This window comes from Zalophus californianus, chromosome 8 (genome assembly GCF_009762305.2).
Source record: "Zalophus californianus isolate mZalCal1 chromosome 8, mZalCal1.pri.v2, whole genome shotgun sequence".
In the NCBI taxonomy this organism is placed as follows: domain Eukaryota; kingdom Metazoa; phylum Chordata; class Mammalia; order Carnivora; family Otariidae; genus Zalophus; species Zalophus californianus.
In genome coordinates, this window is record NC_045602.1 from 103,859,925 (window position 1) to 103,879,340 (window position 19,416).

Genomic DNA, 19,416 nt, shown 5'->3' on the forward strand with positions numbered 1-19,416 from the left:
TGGGACATCAACACCCTCAGAAAATGAAAGCTCCCTGGATTTCTGAGGAGCTGGGATGGGCCTGGCAAGCATGCCCCTTGGCTAATTCAGAGTGTGTCCCTTGAGCTTTAAAAAGACAAAATCGCACATCCTTGAGGTCCCCTCTGACAGCTGGCAGCAACACCTCCACTCCGAGCCATGTCAGCCCCCTACCCCCACCCTGCCCATCACTTTCAAGGCAGCACTGCCAATGATGCTGAGCTGTGTCTCTCTTTCTACCACACTCGGGTTCTTTTGGGAAACTGAATGCACTATGCTTAATGGAGAAAAGAACATGCAGATCTCTCAGTGAAATTGAAAAGAAATGTTGAGGGGCAAGAAAATAAATTACTTGGGCAGTGGAGAGTAATGATGACTTTTTCATGAAGGTTACAGATACCAAGAGATAGCTTCCCATGGCTAAGTCAGCTCAAGCCCATACTTCTACCATGTCTCAGGAAACCCCAAGAAGAAGAATCCATTGGAAAATCCTGGTAACAAAACACTATTTAGAAAAGAAAATGCAAGTACAAGAGGATACACTTTGTGTGGGCCTTGGGCCTCCCTTCTTTGGCTATTCTTTGAATTCTAGCTTTTCTTAATGTTTGAGATTGATGCTGACTCTGAAACTTGCTTTAATGCATTTGATGTCATGTAGAACAACCATTTTGTCTCAATTCACACCCAGCTCTGAACCAAAATGAACTTACAAGATTTATCACAAGGTAAGCCTATTTCTCCTGGCCAGCTTGCCTCTTTGGAGAAAGGGAATGGTCAGATTATCATGGTGCAACTATCATCCAGCTTTGGAAGACTCCCTATGGAGGAGAAGCTAAAACCCAAACTCTTTATCATGGCAGTCAAGGCCATCCAGAGTCTGACCACAGTCTTCTCTCTCCCTATCCTCAACCCTCTGTCACCTAAATACATGTTTGTGTTCATAGACTTTCTCTGAAGTTATGCATTTCAATTCTTTATCAAAATGCAGCTCAACCTTCCGGCTCCTCCTCTCTTATGAGGCCCTTCTCCAACTAAACAAGTTCACCTATGGCCTCACCCTCTTTCTCTACTATTTAGTTAGCATCAACTAAATCTGACAATGACTGGCACCTCATCTGTCTCTGCTCTTCCGTAAGAAGGTGAGATACAGAGGAAAGAACTGTATTTTAGATAGCCCTCTGAGCACCTAATACATTTTAAACTTGCAGCATGAATACAAATGTGTATGTCAGAGTTCTTGGTGCAAACAATAGAAACTGAGAGCAACAAAAAAAATATAAGGTACCTAAGAATCTAACAAAAGATATGCAAAGATTTTATAAATTCTTTATCGAGAGGCATTAATAAATAACTTAAATAAACAGAGCAATATACCATGTTCAGGGGTGGGATGACAAAATCATGAGAACATCAGTCTGCAAATTAAAATAAAATTTTAATGCAATTCCAATGAAAATGTCTACATGGTTCTTCATGGATCTTGACAATCAGATTATTGGGCAAAGGCCCAACAACAGCCAAGTCAATTCTGAGAAAGAATGAGGATGAATGGAGAAATTCATTTACCAAAATCTAATATTTTTATGTATAGTGATAGTGATGAATGCAGTGTGGCATTGGCACAAAGATAAACAGAAGTCAATAGAACAAAATAGAGATCCTTCAAATGTTCCCATTCATACCGAACGTGACATGTAACAGAAGAGGCACTATAGACTACTGAGGAAACAATGGGCCATGTATTAATGGTGCTGGGGAGATAGCTCATTACACACGTAATTAGATCCCTGCACTACACCACCCACAAGAATCCATCCCAGGTGGTCTAAAGGCCTAATGGTGACAATATAGGAGAATCTGCTTATGATTTTAGGTGAAGGAGGATTTTCCTGACAACACACTAAAAAAAAAAAAAAAAAAAAAAAAAAAACTTACAAATCCCAAAAATAGAGATTAATAAATTCAACTGCGCTAAAATTTAACATTTCTGCCTATCAAAAGACACCATTAAAAAAGTGAAAAAGTCAAGCCACAGACTGGAAAAGGATTTTTTCAATGCTGGTAACGATAAAGAATTACTATCCAGAATACATATCTCACTCCTACGAGTCTACAAGAAAAAGACAAGGAACTCAGAATGATAGAGGAGGGCAAAGGATTTCCCCTGAGGAGCAAATCCAAACGTCAGTAATCATCTGTAAAGGTAATCAATGTCACAAATAATCAGGAAAGTGCAAACTGAAAGAAAATACCATTTCCCATCCATCAAAAATTGGTAAAAATAATTTTTAGGTATGATAATAGTCTCAGGAAGAATATGAAACAGGAAACAGGATTATTACCCAGAGGTGGGAGTGTAAATTGATACAACCATTGGGAAGAGCAATTTGTCAAGCAGCCAATATATCTGAAGATAAATATACACAGTGACCCGAAATTCCCCTCGGAGGAATGTACCACAGGTAATGCTCCCAGGTGATACCAACACTGCTTTGAGGGGCAAGTTACTAAAAATTACCTAGAAGTGACAATCAACTCCCCTTTCCAAACGGAGGTAGTATATGAGCTAGACGCTCAACTAAATGTGCACTTAACACCTCAAGGTCTTTAAAGAGGACTCTAACACTCCCGAGTATTCATTCCAATGGTTCTTAAAAAGTATATGACACTTAACACGGACAGTAATCTCAGTTTTTAAATAGTAATAGCATCCAGTAGTATTTCGTGTCTTCAGTGTCCACTTAGCACCTCATTATCAGAACACAGATATGATTTAAATGAGCTCCATTCCCAAGGATAAAGTGTCCTAAGAGTGGTTTTGTACTTTGCAAACTGTGATCCAACTTAGAGTTTAACCCAAATAAACTTTAACACCAGGGAACAGGACAGCCTCTGAATGAAAACGTCATCGTGTCAACAATTTAAAATCTAAGTCGCCTGAGAACACTTTTAAACAGAACCAGGTTTGCAGAGTGAAAAAGGCTCAGCTTTTGACATGGAAGTCATGGCGACCACGGTAATGTGGGTTCTACCTTGACAGCCAGAGCAGACTGATTATTCTGTCCACTTTATACCAAGAAAGAGAAAGGCAGAGGTGACTGCAAAAGGAAAAGGAGGCAAGATTTCCAACAAGAGGCCTATCTTTTGTCCGTTGCTTTTAGTGGCTTCCAATCTGACCTATTAAAGGTATACCCTCGGCTCCAAAAAAGGGGAAAGAAACTATAGCTTTGTATTCCCAACTCATGTATCTTTGCTTGCAATCTTGCATTCAATTTCAGTGTAATATGAAGAGGCCTATTCTTTTACCAAAAGTTCCCTCTTCCCACCAGGCTTGTTTGTTATTTTATGTGTTTCTGCATCATTTGTAGACTCCGCTTTGATCTGCATTCCTCCTGGATGTGGGGTTTCCTTTTCAGCTACCAAAAGGAAAGCTGGTTTGTTTGAAAAATCTGTTTATTTGGATTTTTTTGCTAGCCTAAAGTCTCTATCTTTATCAGGATGCGCAGAGCTCCATGTCTGCTAGTCTCAGACAGCACTCGTTCTCCCTAAGGAAAAAGGCAACTTGGAAATAATACAACTTGCCCGTTTGTATTTGGAATATTCTGGGAAAGAGGCTTTAGAGGCTTCAGTTTAAAGCTGAGGAGAAGTGATTCCTTACCAGATATATTTAATCAGCAGTGGATCTTTCATGTTTAGACTGAGGGGGAAAAAAAGAGTTTCCTCTCATTATTTCTCAATTAGGAATTTTCTCAGCAAGTGTGAGCTTATTTGTGTACACAACCAACTACATCTGCATATACTGGTGTGGACCTGTACCCTCCATAAAGCAAGGACATCTAGAACGGCATGGCATTGCTCTGTCTAAACCAGCATGTGGACGTAGGAAAAAAAGAGGCAAAAATCACACCAAGATGACAAAATCACTGTCACCATTTCCAGAAAATTTTCCTTTGAAAAGTCAGTGTTTGACTCAGGGATGGATAGTAGGTTGCCATCACCATCCCAGCTCTGATGAATGCGCACTGGCTTCATGAAGAACACTGGGCACATCAGAGCTCCTTGGGAAAAGGGATCCATGGTCATGTGATGAGGGATGCTGGCCATGGCACGAAAGGACATGGCATAAAAAGTCATCAGCTGATACATCTAAAGGTACCCGGTGAGCATCACATCACTGTCTTTGATGAGTATGTGTAGTGGACGGGGGAAGGGAATACTTGTTGAGGGCAAGGTCATGGGTCTCTTAAATCAATCCCATAGTTTACTACCTATTACCTATATGTGATATTGGCTCCTGACCAACATTTCTTCTTAGGACTGAAGCAGTCTACAGACAAAACAGAGAAAGGAAATAAAGGCTCTCTGAATGGGGAAGACAGGAGACAGTCTCCCACATCCTCCAAATGCCTCTTTGACGGAGAAACAGGATATGTTCCCCAAGGAGCTTATGAGACCGTCACCTCACGGGATGGCAGTGGCCAGGACCCTCTCTTTGGAGGGTTAACCAGCAGGATTCAATCTGGGAATCCAAACAAACTTAGGAAAACAATAGGCAGGACCAGGAAGGAATGGGAATTATTTGTCTGTTTTTAATAGAATCCTGCCTTCAAATTGCAGCTTTGCTCTAGGAAAAAAAAAAAAAAAAATCACAGTTTTCTTTAAAGTTACACATGAACAGTTTCTGGCTTCAAAAGATAGAGATCAAAATAAACTCCAGTTGTTGCTTAAGAACCACCTCTTTTTTCGGGGACACCAGCCCTCACTCAACTGAGGCTGCCTTGGGACAGGTGGCAAGTCTACAAAATAAAACTAGTAAGGTAAAATGACTCCACGGTGAGTTTCTCAGCTATTCAAGCAGTTTCAAACCCCAAACGGGAATTAAGATGGACTTGTTTACACCAAACTCTGGGCTGATCTGATTTCTCTGTGTGGCTATCTGTAGGAAGACCTTTGAGTCTCTGAGAACCAGTAGAACCTTACAGCCCCTTTGGTTACCAAACCTCAGAAGTCCACACGTTTGAAGAAACCAGAGGGCTTTGTTTTGGCAGAACATTTAGATTCGACTTTGCTCCTAAAAAAGACGACATCTATTTTCTGTATAAGTGCTAGGTCTAGAGAGTAAGGTGGGGTCAAACTGAATTGAGGATTTCATTCTGGCCGATCAAAGAGAAACAAAAAGATCCTTTGTGGAGAGTTTTGGTTTTGAGGCTCAAACTACAAAGTAAGTTCAGCAGAGTGGACAAAGTTGTCAAAAGTTCATTAAGAAGAAGAGAGGATCTTCCTTCTCAACAATCCCCCCAGGCGCAAGAATATAGGACATACAGACTAAATTTACAAAATTGTACGGGCACATCCACCCCCACCTTACACCATCATATCTCACATGCTTAGGTGGGACACAATAAGGAATAGTGACTCTCCTTGAAAAAGCTTGGATATCACACCGAAAATCTCCTCTAAAAGGGCTAACATTTGAGGCCAGAGCTCCAACTAACATCCCCTAGAGAATTTACTGAAGTCTAATCCCTCCCCTAGCAGATAAGCAAAGGCATACACTCAAGAATCCTGAGGGCGGCTAGGGTAGACAACTCGAAGTGTGGACCTCAGACAAGCAGCTGCAGCTGGAAGCTCGTTAAAAGCAGGTTCCCAGCACCCTCACACCCCCACACTTGTGGAATCCGAATTGTGGCTGGGGGAGGGGAGCAAATCGGCTTCACAATTTTTCAAAGCGATTCTTACGTATACCTAATTGTGAGATCTTAGGGAATGGCCCAGCAGCTGGCTAAGAGGTCCACCCCTGAAGGACTTTGTAAATGCAGGAAGGACCCAGCAGAAGGACAGGTAGGAGAGAGTGGGTGCCTAGGATCCCGGAGTAAAAAGGGAGCTTGGTGATTACCACCTGTGCCTTAGCGTGAGGCCATAAAACCAACAAGGATACATTAACTTTGATCTTTGGTGGAACACTGGACACTTCCTGCCACCCTTCTCATTTTTCCTGTGACAATGCAAAGGAAGAGCAGGTTCAAGGGCCAGAAGACTAAACAAACCCTCTCAAGTAAGAGTGGGCTCTTACCAGCCTCCTCTGTTTGGGCTCCATCTTGACTTCACCCTCCAGCTGCCCATTCCATTCTATTGTTATGACCTACTAACAACCCCTCAAACACACACCCCAGTATCTCCTCCACACTCATCTTGCTCCTCTTTCCTGGGTGTGCTCACTCAGGCCCAGGACTCATCGCCACTGATCAGGGCTCACCCTGCTGTGCTGTCATATAGGGTCAAGCACCATCCAAAAGTCAGAGATGCCTCCATTTCAACTCAAATCGACCCAGCTAGTTTTTCATTGGGTGATATATCCTGCCTCACTCCCTAATTACATTCTACCTCTGTTCCTTCCAAAGATGTCAAACACAAACAGATTTCTTCAGAGATAAATGAAGCCTCTCAGAGCTCAAAGGTATCAATCATGGTGTCTTTTTCAAAGAGTTCCTTTAGCCTTATTTTCTGGAATTTTTTAGTTTCTACTCTGTTCGGAAAAAAAAAAAAAAAACTTTACTCATTTCTCCCTCTCCTATACCCCTCGATTGAGGCTGACCTTAGGTCTCCACCCCACAGCCCACACCACAGTGACCACGGTGATCACAGTGATAATGGTAATGGCAGCTAAAACCTGTAGAGAGCTTACCATCTGCCAGGCACTGAACTAAGCATTTTACACAATGTTATTTAATTTTCCCAGCCACCCTGTGAGGAAAGTACTATTATTATTTCCATCCTACAGATTGGAAAACTGAGGCTGAGAAGGGTTAAGGAACTTGCCCAAGATTACAGAGGTAAGCAGTAGCAGAGCTGGGATTCTAACCCAAGTCTATCTTGTATTCTTTATGCTTCATTGCCTCTGCAGGCATAAGAGAAAATACACGTGAATGTAATCTTACCCTCTGAAGCACCCTCCGCAAGAAACACGTTCTCCTAAAGGCTCTCCCCTTCTTTCTGACTCCTTCCTCTATCCCATTCCCCTCTTGACAACGTGGCATTCTCTCAGTTTCTCTTTCCCCAGGATTACAGATCCCAGTTCTGTTATGTGTCCTAAAACTTCCCCCAACTTTCCTGTCCCATTGTGGCCATAAGACACACATCTGATGCACCTTCTGGAGAAGAGAATGTCATTGATTTGTCATTGATCTGTTCGCCTCCTTAGTACACAGTTTGTGAAGCCAGAGCCAACTTTCAACCTTGACCCTCCTTGGAAGATGTCAATGCTCTCAATGCCTAGGCTGCCAAGGAGACCAATTAAAGCAGACTCTCTGGGGGTGGGGCCGAGCAGCAAGCCCTTTGAAGGCTCCCCAGGTGATTCCAATGTGTGGTGGAGATTGTGAACACTGTCTCCCTGCTACTGTTCTAATGTTTCTTTCAGGTATCTTATGCTTGCAAAAGCCTCCAGGACAGCCCTACATCTGTATGCCTCTTGGGCCATCCTCCATTAGTGGAAGCTTAATAAAGGATCCTGCTGGGGTTCTGAAACAAACCAGAAGGAATGTATTCTTTGAAGGATGGGTGATGGGTGAAATTTCCTATGTTCTTTTGCTTTCTCTGTAACTGTATGAACTATGGAACTCTTATGAGGAGCCTTCTCTCAGCCTGGAAAGACTTGAGAAGGTCTGGGATCATGTTACTCATGTATCAATGAGTTCTGGGCTAAAAAGAGTAGGTTTGGTGCTCATGCTGCGTATAGCAGTATCTTATGACCAAGTTTCTTAAAATTAAAGAACTTGGCTATAAGATCTTATGCTTCTTGGTGGCAGCGGAGAGATCCAAGATATGTGACTGTGGGACACCTGGCTGCCTCAGTCCGTAGAGCATACGACTCTTGATCGAGTTCGAGTCTCATGCTGAGTGCAAAGATTACTTAAAAAAAAAAAAAAAGATCTGTGGCTGTGCTTGGCAGTAGAGTAAAATAGTCTCAGCTTTCTTTAGCTATGTCTAAAACAGAGTATACAAAATTTGGTAGAGATCTTTAATAATCCATGGGTAAAGGTCTACTTATCCCCCCACCCAACCATCTCTGTTCTTTTGCTATCTTTCCTGAAGTGAATGCATGATTAAAAGAAAATCCATCTGCCAGGCACTGAACTGAGCATTTTACACAATTGCTTGTTTTAACCACCTGAAGAACTTATTTTAACCACTCTCAAACAGGGGTTATGAGTCGAAGCTTCTAGATTAGGGAAGAATCAGCTTCCTAAATAGGATGTCAAATCATGTGACACCTTTCATCTCCTTTCCAGCATAAGAATTAAGCCCAGGTTTACCTCCAGCCGACCGCACCTCAGTGAGAGACAGCGGAGAGGATTTTCAACAGGATTAAATGATATGAATAGCTTTCAGGTTTCCACTGGGGGCAGAGTCGGGGAGGGGGTGGGGGGTAGTGCCACAGCAGCTGCTCCAAGAAGAGAATAAAGGATTTGCTGGAGCTTTGTGTGACTCGGTGTATCTGCTGAGGATTGATCTGAGAGCCTTTCTTAGCCTCCTTTTGAGGGGAGGGGAAGGGCTTCTTTTCGAAGTCACATTATCTGGCAACAAAGCCTGACCCAGGAGGGTGGCATTTTGGGATATTGCACACTTGCAGGAGAGAGAGGTGGGCTCAAAGCCTCCCTCAAGGAGGAGGCATGCAGGCCTCAACAGATGGGTCTGGAAGCTGGGAGGAGCTAGGGGAGGTAAGCCCAGGTTCCCTCACTTTCCTAAAACCTCTGACCTCAGCCTTCTCCCAGGTGGCCCATGCCACCAGGGAGGCAGCTACCTCCCTAAGATCTTACAGTGAACGCTGTCTATACCGTATGTGTCTGGAGTCTAGGGGCAGTGTGTGGCATGCAGCTCAGAAAGATTACTCACCTATTGCAAGGGGCAGCACAAAATGGTACAGCCACTCTGGAAAACAATTTGGTTCTTATAAACATAACCTTACCAAATGACCTAGCAAACTCACTCCTAGGTATTTACCTAAGAGAAATGAAAACTTAATGTTCACACAGAAGCCTATGTGCAAATGTTTATAGCAGCTCTCTCTATTCATAATCACCAAGAACTGAAGCAACTCAAAGGTCTCTCATCTGGGAACAGATAAATGCACTGTGGTACATCCCTATGATGGACTATCATTCAGCAATAAAAAAGGATCAAACTGTTGATACATGGGGCAGCATGAATGAATCCCAAGTGCCTTACGTTAAGTGAAAGAAGCCAGACTCAAAAGGCTGAACACTGTTTGGCTCCGTATCTGTAGCATTCCAGAAAAGGCAAAGCTCTAGGACACAGAGGGAGGAGATGAGAACAAAGGGGCAGCTTGAAGGGGTGTGCAAGCTAATGGAAAATTTATATCTTGATGGTGGTGATTACATGACTGTCTGCCTTTGTCACAACTAACAGGAGTATACAGCAATAGGGGTGAATTTTACTATAGGGAAGTCAAGAAAACAAATTAGTCACAGTTATGTCACGAGAGGTGTGAAGAGAGGATTTTAAACTCCCAGCCCTTGTAGTTGCTTTCACTATAATTCACACTCCCTTTCCCTGTTGGTGGTAACCAGGAGGACGGAGTGGATTCCCATCAGATGCTTCTGCAGCTTGTGAACAGCTGACCTGATGCCCAGGTTGCTTCCCAGGGATCATGGTAGGACGCAAGCAGTGGGTTTTCTTACTCTGAACCCAGTTCCTTCCCCTCAGCTAAATGCATTCTCGAGAAGAATGTATGGCCTTGGCATTCCTCCTTGAACGCATTCTTTTAACACAGATTCCCCTTTTGATCCCTCTTCAAATTCTACATTGACACAATAAAAGGCAAATTGTATTGTGTGTACGACAAGATTAAAGGGCTATTCAGGACCTCCCCTTCCTGCCAAAGGACATCCCAGACTCTGCAGCGATGCCAATAGGGTTCAGAGCCTCACTTCTCCAATTGAGTTAAGGGACCAGCAGCCTTGACATCACCTGGGAGCTTATGAGAAATGCAGACTCTCAGGCCTACCCTAGACAGAATAAGGATCTGCCCTTTTAACAAGACGCTCAGGGATTCACATACACGTTAAAGTCCATGTAGCCCTGCTTTAGATTCAAGTATCCAGCCTAATGACGTCATTTAGATCCCCATTAGCTGTTGTGGAAAGAACAGGGCCTTTGGTCTTGGCGTACCCTGACTCTTAGCCCTACTGCTTTCTCTCTATGTCCCCCATTTGGGTGAGTAGTTATAAAAGTATATAATTTTTTGAACCTCTATTTTCTCATCTGTAAAATGGAGATATTAATATCAACTTTATAGTGTTTAACCCCTATAGGGGGTTAAATTATGTAATACACGAAGGCAACGCTGCTGAGCATATGTCATAAGTTTATATATCTCGGTCCCCCCACCCCAGTTCTCAACCTACTTGGCCAACTTAGTAATTGTTGAAAGAATTAAATGGGCTGGGGAAGGTGGATGGACAGGGGGAGGGCCAGATGACCTTGGTAATTGCCTACTTTCAGGCTATGCTAGTTCAGTGATTAACAGTTTGATCACTGAACAGTATTACCTGGAAGCTTGTTAGAAATTCAAATTCCAGGGGTGTCTGGGTGGCACAGTCAGTTAAGCATCGTCTGCCTATTGGTTTCAGCTCAGGTCATGATCTCAGGGTCCTGGAATGGAGGCCCACGTCGGGCTCCATGCTCAGCGTGGTCTGCTTGAGATTCTCTCTCCCTCTCCCTCTGCCCCTCCCACTCATGCCTTTTCTCCCTCTTTCTCTCTCAAATGAATAAAGAAAATCTTTTAAAAAAGAAATACAAATTCTAGGGTCCTATACCAGATTTACTAAATGGAAACTCCATGGTAAACCTTAGCAATCTGTGATTTAACAACCCGTCCAGGTGAATATGATACATGCTAGTGGGACCTCATTAGGTAACACCAAACCCCTCCAATTTCAGCCTTTTTCAATGACCTGGTATAAAAGAATCTATATTTAGACAGGTTTACTGGAAAGGTAAGCCATTCCTTCAGCTTCTAGGGTACTGGTTTGCACACAGTATTGAAACACATTGGTGTGTGGAGACACGTCTGGTTTGGTTGTGATGTATATTGTCAGCAATTTGCAACTAATTCATTCAACAGATTCATTCAGCAACTAGTTCTCGTGCTCCTGTTATGTGTCAGGCACTACTCCATACTCTACTAATAGAATAAAACCTTAAGTGATGCAATCATGACCAGTAATTGGTTAATCAAAAATGTCGTTTAAAGACAGAATCATAAAACATGACACACATGGATCCCACAAAAGGTTATTTACTTTCCCAGCTTCTGGTCTAAGACAAAGCTTTTCAAGTGGCCAGGCTTGCATCCTATTTCATCCACAGCACCTCATTTATAATGTTCAGTTTTGGTTTCTTTAAATTGGAATGAAAGTTAAAAGACACTTGGGAAACAAGTTGTCTTTCTCACATTCATTCAACAAGAATATATTTTTAGCTACTCACATTTATTCTCATCAAGTTATATGCAGTTTAGTTTGCAAAGAAGTGATATCTTTTTTTTAGCATTCTTATTCCACCAGTTTATGGAATAGTGAATTAAACAATGTATTCCAATAACAAGTACGACAGGCATATACTGGTTTGCGAACCATCCAAACTGACTATTAGAGAATGTAACATCCCATCCCTCTCTGGGACAAGAATTAGTCTATCAGCTGCAAAAGTTCTCCGTGCTGTGGGTAACAGTCAGTAGGGAAGAAGGGAAGGAAGAAATCCAGTGATTACATTTAAGTACCTTATGGTTACAAGAGTCTCTGTCATGATTGTCTTATGGGAGGCTAAAATAACTTATTTTTTAAGAGAATTTGAGCAGAGCCAAGATTCCTATAATAACGCCACTTTAACTCACCTGTGGGCTTCCTTTCTCAAGTGGAGGCCTTTAAGATTGGTTACCCCAGGCTATGCTTAGCCAGTGGCAATTATCACTTATTTCAGACTTGCACGCCATTTTTGTGTTTCTGTTTTCTTTAACATTTCATTCACGCTCACTCAGGTCATATCAGTTATCTATTGCTACACTAGTGCTGCATAACAAACCAGCCCCAAACCTATAGATTCAAAAGACCAGTTGTTATTTCTCACGAGTCTATATGAACTGGCTGGGAGGTTCTGCTGAAGTGGACGGAGTAGGCTGATCTCCTCTGGGCTTCGTGGTGTGTGTGCAGTCAACGGATGGAGGCTGACCGGGCAAGGAAGACCTCTGCTGGGGTCACTCAGTTCTACTCTATACACTCTCTAGTTCTCCAGCAGCTTACCCTCGCTTGTCCCATGGCAATAGCAGAGTCTTGAAGCTAAAGAGAGTATGGAAATGGGCACCATCTCTGGAGGCAGAGGCTCTCAGCCTGCCCACCGGCACCTGTGCTTCATTCTCTAAGCTAAAGCGAGTCAGGAGGTCCGCAGACGTTCCAGGATGGGGAATAGTCCACACCCCCTGGTGGGAGGAGCCACCGAAATCACATCCCAAAGTGGCGTGTAGATATGGGGTTGGGGGGTAAAGAGTTGGGGTGATTTTTGAATTAATCACAGATGCATCTGTAATTATGAGAGCCGGAAAGGATAGTTGAAGAAAGCTTGAGACGTAAATTTAAACTCCCTGAAGCTAAGCTTATAAGCTTATTACTATTACGTGTGGAGTAGAGGTCTGGGAGAAATCAAGGCATTTAAAGAACAAAAAAATAAAGAAATAAGGAACAAAGTGCAGTGCTTTTTGATATCAGATTAGCCATATTACCATTCTTGTAAAATTTACATTTTTGAGAAAGCTAAATGGCTTATTTCACTCCTTCAGTGCTCATAAAAGGCTTTTTTTTTTTTTTTTTTTGGTTTTTTAAATTAAGTTTTGGGTGCCTGGGTGGCTCAGTTGGTTAAGCAACTGCCTTCGGCTCAGGTCATGATCCTAGAATCCCGGGATCGAGTCCCACATCGGGCTCCCTGCTCAGCGGGGGGTCTGCTTCTCCCTCTGGCCCTCTTCCCTCTCATGCTCTCTCTCTCATTCTCTCTCTCAAATAAATAAATAAAATCTTTAAAAAAAATAAATTAAGTTTTTAATTTTAATTCAAGTACCCTACCTCATGGGGGGGTGAGGGGGGAAGGGCTTCTATCCCAATAGTTTTACTTCCCAGAAAAAGTTTACTGAGTTTCCTCAAAATCTACACATCTATATAAAAGGGAAATTTACATAATTGGGGGAAAAAACCCCACTGTGTTACTGAGCTGAATAGTCACAACCATATAAACTGGAAGATTAGTTACCTCAGAAAAGCTGTGCTGTAAGGGCCCATATTGGGTTGGTCTTTCGACAGGACGATTTGTGAACGTTTTTTCAATATGAACAATTAAATTGTTAGGAATTCATCCGTAATCATTTCTTACACATGAGAATTTGTTGAGTGACTCGATAAATACTTGCTAAGCAGTTATTAAAAAAAAAAGAAAAGCCATGGTACTAGATAGTTAGGGGTCATGTTTGGATTAAGCAAAACTTTCAGAAAGACGTATTCCTCCCTTATCCCTGTCCCCACACCACCCTGCTTTCCCTGAGCAGTGCTTTGGTGTCAGGCACTCAATTTCCAGCCTACATCATTCTCAGAAAACTGTTGTATTTCTCAGCATTCCATATATATAAGACGCCAATCCTCCAAATAGCTATAACAATATACCCACACATACGTGGATATTTTTCATAACAAAATGCCAGGAAAAGCTCTACTTCACCCGAGGGACTAGCCTGTGGGCTCTGCATAGGTAAAGTTAATCTTGAAACTGACTGTTTTCTTGGTCCGCTTGGCTGTCAGCGAGCTCAGCATCCAATTCTCAACTCAATTCAAGGAGTTATGCACAATCTGCTTGTCTCCACTTATTACTTTTCCTCCCTGATCTTGGTCTTCTTTTAGCTCTATTTTCCCAGGTCCTGATATTTATTTATGTACGTGTTTTACCTGAAAGCCTCCTGAATTTTTTTAAGAGTATGCCAGTAGAGGGGAGACTGGGTGGCTCAGTCAGTTAAGCGTCTGCCTTCAGCTCAGGTCATGATCCCGGGGTCCTAGGATAGAGCCCTGTGTTGGGTTCCCCAATCAGCGGGTAGTCGGCTTCTCCTTCTGCCCCTCCCCCCTCTTGTGCTCACTCTCTCTCTCTCTTTCTCTCAAATAAATTAATACAATCTAAAAAAGAAGAATATACCAGTATATAAACATATTCTTGGATAAAAAACAGTGAGGAATTCCCATTATGACACTGAGCCCCTGATGGGACAACCAGTCGTAGATTTGACTAACACTTCTCCCCAATGATACAGTCTTGCAACCATTCCTGGAAAGAACATTTGATAGCTTCTGCCTAACCATAGACTGTTTCTGTATTAGGTGCAGTTTAGACCTTATTGTGCATATGAATTGCCTGTGGATCTCATGAAATTGCAGATTCTGATTTAGAAGGTCTGGGGTAAGCTGAGAGTCCAAATTTCTACCAAGCTTCCTGGTGATGCCAATGCTGCTGGTCCTCAGACCTTATTCAGAATAGCAAGGGACAGAGGGTAACAATGAGCCCAGGTTGTGATAATCAACTCTGCAACATTTAGATTTGACTTATTTGCTGCAGCCATTTGGTAAATATGTGTGTGATGGATTCTTGAGAAGTCACTTCAGAAAGCAGATAGGTCCATGCTGTTCTCACCCCTGCACACCAGGCTCTGCTAATCCTCAATCGGTGGCATCAACATCACATTGGTCGAAAACTGGCTCCTAGACTCTCTCTGTGGGTATGCACCTGAATCGCCATCCTACCTGTTAATCCTGTCATGGCCTCATAGAGATGAGGTTCCTAGGAAACCACCTGGTTCAGGCTCCCATCCAGGATAGGGAATCTCCCTGTCTCCTGCCACTGTCCAGTGGTCCCAGCAAGCTCTGATTACCTTCACTGGCAGGGACTCACCATCCCTAAGGCAGCCTATGACACTAAGCAAGAGCTCTTATGAAAACAACGCTTGTCTTTCCACTGAGTCAAAATCAACTTTCTGGTAACCTCCACCCACTGAATCTTGTCTGCTCTTTGCAGTATTTCAAGTCTGCTCTTACTCAAGTCAACCTTTCCAGTACTGCAGACGGTTGCAATGCCTCCTTTCTGCTCTCCTTCAATTAGACGCTCCCAAGTCCTCCAATTGCTGGGCTGAGAGGTCTGAAAATGCAGACTTTCTTCTGAACATGGCCCAGTTGTCAAGATGACTCTTAAAAATGGTGCCCAGCATATGTCCAAAATAATTGAAAGCAGCCAGAAGAGATACTTGTACACCCATGTTCATATCAGCATTACTTACAAGAGTCAAAAGATGGAAACAACCCAAGTGTCCAGCGGGTGAGTGGATAAGCAAAAGGTGGTGTCTATGTACAATGGAATATTATTTAGTCTTACAAAGGAAGGAGATTCTGACACAGACTATGACATGGATGAACACTGAGGACACTATGCTAAATGAAATGACAGTCACAAAACGACAAATAAAGGGCACCTGGGTGGCTCAGTTGGTTAAGTGTTGGACTCTTGATTTCGACTCAGGTCGAAATGATGATCTCAGGGTCGTGGGATGGAGCCCCACATCAGGTTCCAAGCTCAGCAAGGAGTCTACTTGAGATTCTCTCTCTTCCTCTCGCTCTGCCCTACCCCCACCTGGTGCACTCTCTCTCCCCCACCCAAATAAATAAATCTTGAAAAAAAAAAAGACAAATGCTGTATGATTCTTCTTATGTGAGGTAGCTAGAGTAGTCAAATTCATAGAAAGCAGGATGGTGATTGCCAGGGGAGGGGGAGGGGAGGAATAGGGAGTTGTTTAATGGGTCCAGAGTTTCAGTTTGGGAAGATGAAAAAGTTCTGGAGATTGGTTTCACAATACCGTGAATGTACTTACTATTGAACCGTACACTTAAAAATGGTTAAGATGGCAAATGTTATGTCTATTTACCACAGTTTTAAAAACAGTGGTGCCCAGACCTGGTCAAAACACTTCAGTTGTGTTAAGGCTAGTGTAGAATATGCTAGGGCTATGATTTTTCCTTGATTGCTAATCTACATTTCTAGTAATGCAGCTTCAGAATGTGGCCCTAGTATTTTTATGCACTGCACCATTACAGGATATTCCACGTGTGGTCTATTAAACCCCCCGGCTCCTCGTCACATGAATTACTGCCAAACTATCCTAAGATAATGTAATTGACTTCTCTAGTTGTTACCTGCCTTTGGAAAAAAAAAAAAAAATTACCATGGATGCCATAGCCATCTTCTGGAAACTAAACTTTCTCCTTTACAGTCATTGTAACTTTTCTGTGCCTTAAGTTCATTTCCGGAAAGAAAAAAAAATCTTTGACATGTTCTGAAATCATTTTTAAATGATGCTTGTAAAAATCTGTGTATGTTATGGCTGATACCTAGGGATCTAGAAGTTTGTACGTAGTACTTGTGCCAATATTTCTGTGCTCAAGTGAATGTTTCTTTAGCCATCCTTGAGCACTCTTGGCATAAAGACAATAATAAAAACAACTATTTACATTTCACATGAAAAACTAAACTTAAGTATTGCAAACATCCTCTTTTCATGTCCTTCATAACTTCTAATTTAGAGAAAGGCACCAGTAAAGGCACCATTGGCTTGAGAACAAAAGTGTCAAACGCAGACAGAGTCTTGTAATTTATTGAGAACCATTAACCGGAACATGAAATACCGTGAGTGGAAAGCGCATGGCTTTCGTGCCATTGCCAGGTGTAATCACCTTCCTTTGACTCTCACATTTATGTAGTTTTGAAATTTTCTCAGATAACTGAATATATTTAGTTCTCCTTTTCCCAAGTTCCAACAACTACTTTAATTCTCAACAATTTTTTTTAGATCTGGAGGCAGATTTGGGTTTGTGCCTGTTTGCAAAAGCAGAATGCAAACCAGACGAAAAGGTGCTCGCAGAGTGAACTGTATTGTGGTAGTTTCCACATGCTACCTGCTTCTGGGAGTGTAATTTCCAGAGCCTTTTAGGCGATGAAAAGGTTTGTAAGGGCTCAGTCACACTTTGCAATTACAGAAAATTATTAGTTGCATTTAGATCAGTCAACTGTACAAATGGACCAATTTGGGTTTTTGTTTGTTTGTTTGTTTAAAATCCTATCCCAGAATATCTATGGGTCAAGTTGTTCAAGTGTCATTCACAGAACAGAAAACTCACTACGTCATCACCACAAAAAGGAGGGTGAATGAATCATTTATAATTGTTTTGAGAAGGTCAATTTAACAAAAATTGACACCCAAGATTTTTTTTATTTTCAAAAAGGCTCTCAGCCATAAGAAAAGGGTATGTTTTACAAGTAGAACTTTTTTCCCCAGTAAACTATGAAACTATAGAACTATATAAAACTATGAAAGGTCATACAGAATCTTCAATTTTAACTCAAGGAGTAAAATGAGGAAATCAGTCCCCCCGTTCCTAGATTTTGCATCTTGGGTTTTTTGTGACTTTCAATCACTGGCTTGTTAAAGGGGCCATGGACATGGAACTCTGTCCTGAGAGCTTTCCGCATAAAGCCTGCGAGACAGCATCGGGGCAGGACAGGCAAAATTATAAATACCTGAGCTCAAGGCCAAACCAAAACAATGTTTTAAACGAAAGCTCATACGAAATTACTGTTAATAATGCAAGAAATTCGTAGTTCTGCTTTCCAAAGAAAATTAATTCAGCTCTCTTGTGGATGTAAAATGAAGCTTTGAAAAAAGAGGGCTGGATCTACTCAGTTTATGCTTAAATGGATAAACTTGTGGCCTGGTTATGGTTGCCATGGGAGCTATAACTTTATCCTGAATTTTTTAACGTCTTATGTGCTGCCCATAGGTTTTTCTCGGAACTGCTTGTGATGTGGAAGAAGGAGAATCATCCATGAAGGTGGTTGTCTGCTCAGGGGCCGTGCTTCCTCGGAGGGCTGGCTGGGCAGAGTTTACAGGGGTTTGCATTTTCTGAGGTGGTACCATGGTAGAAGGAAAGAAGAGCTTGTAGGACATAAGCATCCTTTGGTTCTGCTGGAAAGGAGCAGAAAGATATCACCATCTGCTCTTCTATAGAAGAGGGCTCCTGAACTTGCCTTAACTTCTCTGCAAGGTGCAAACAAGAAAAAGGAAGGTATTAAATGACTTTTTTACAGGTCCCTTTATATATTTGGACCTTCCTCTCTTATTTGTTGGAAAGAAGAAAGGTATTAGGGAGACAAAGAATGGGGGGGATAAGGACCTCCCTTTTGTTCATTACAACAATCTACGCTATCATCATCCCTTACAGGAATGCCCTCCACTCTGTAATCTTTAAGTCCACTGTTCTGGTGTCATCCACTGTACTCTTCTTGGCACCTTACACAATACCTGGCATATTCAGGTAACGATTTTTCTCAACATTTTATAGTGAAAAATTTCAGGCAGAGACATTTCAAAGAATTGTATGTGAACACCATATGTCCCCTCTAGATCCTATCCTTAACCCTTCACTATTTTGCTCCAGCATATATCCATCCAGCCAGTTTCTCTCCATCATCTCATTTTTATGAGAAACAGTCTTTTTTTTTTTTAAGATTTTATTTGTTTGAGAGAGTGAGAGAGAGAGCATAAGAGGGAGGAGGAACTCCATCCCAGGATCCTGGGATCATGACCTGAGCCAAAGGCAGATGCTTAACCGACTGAGCCACCCAGGCACCCCCATAATCTCATTTTTAAATGCATTTCCAAGCTGCAAATATCATTTAACTTCCCTCTATATACTTCAGCACCCATATAATTAACTCAAGTTGACTATTACGATTTTGTCTCTTTTGAACACATGAGATGCACCGATCTTAAGTGCACTAAAGGATTTTGACAAATGCATACACCTGGGTAGCCCAAACCCTTATCATGACACAGAACGTTATCCCTACCCTGGAAGAAGCCTCAAGACAATCCCAGTTCATCTCCATCCTTCCATCGACATTTTCTTTTACTGCAAATTAGTTTTGCCTGCCCTAGTACTTCATATAAACAGTTTCATACAGTATGTAGTCTTCTGTGTTGGGCTTCTTTCATTCAGTAGGTTGTTTTTGAGATCCATGTTGCTAGGTGTAATATAGTTCTCAATAAATATTGATTTGCTGATTTTTATCATAGTGCTGAGGGATTCAAGTGACCAAATGTATTTACATTCAGTTATTATAGCTTGAATGTCTCTTATTAAGCCTTTGGTGGGGGGGGTGGTGTTCAAGACTGCTGTTTGTGGATGACTCAGTAAAACAGGGCAAGTTTTGTGGAAGAAGTAAAATAAGGCATCTTTTTAAAATTAAAGA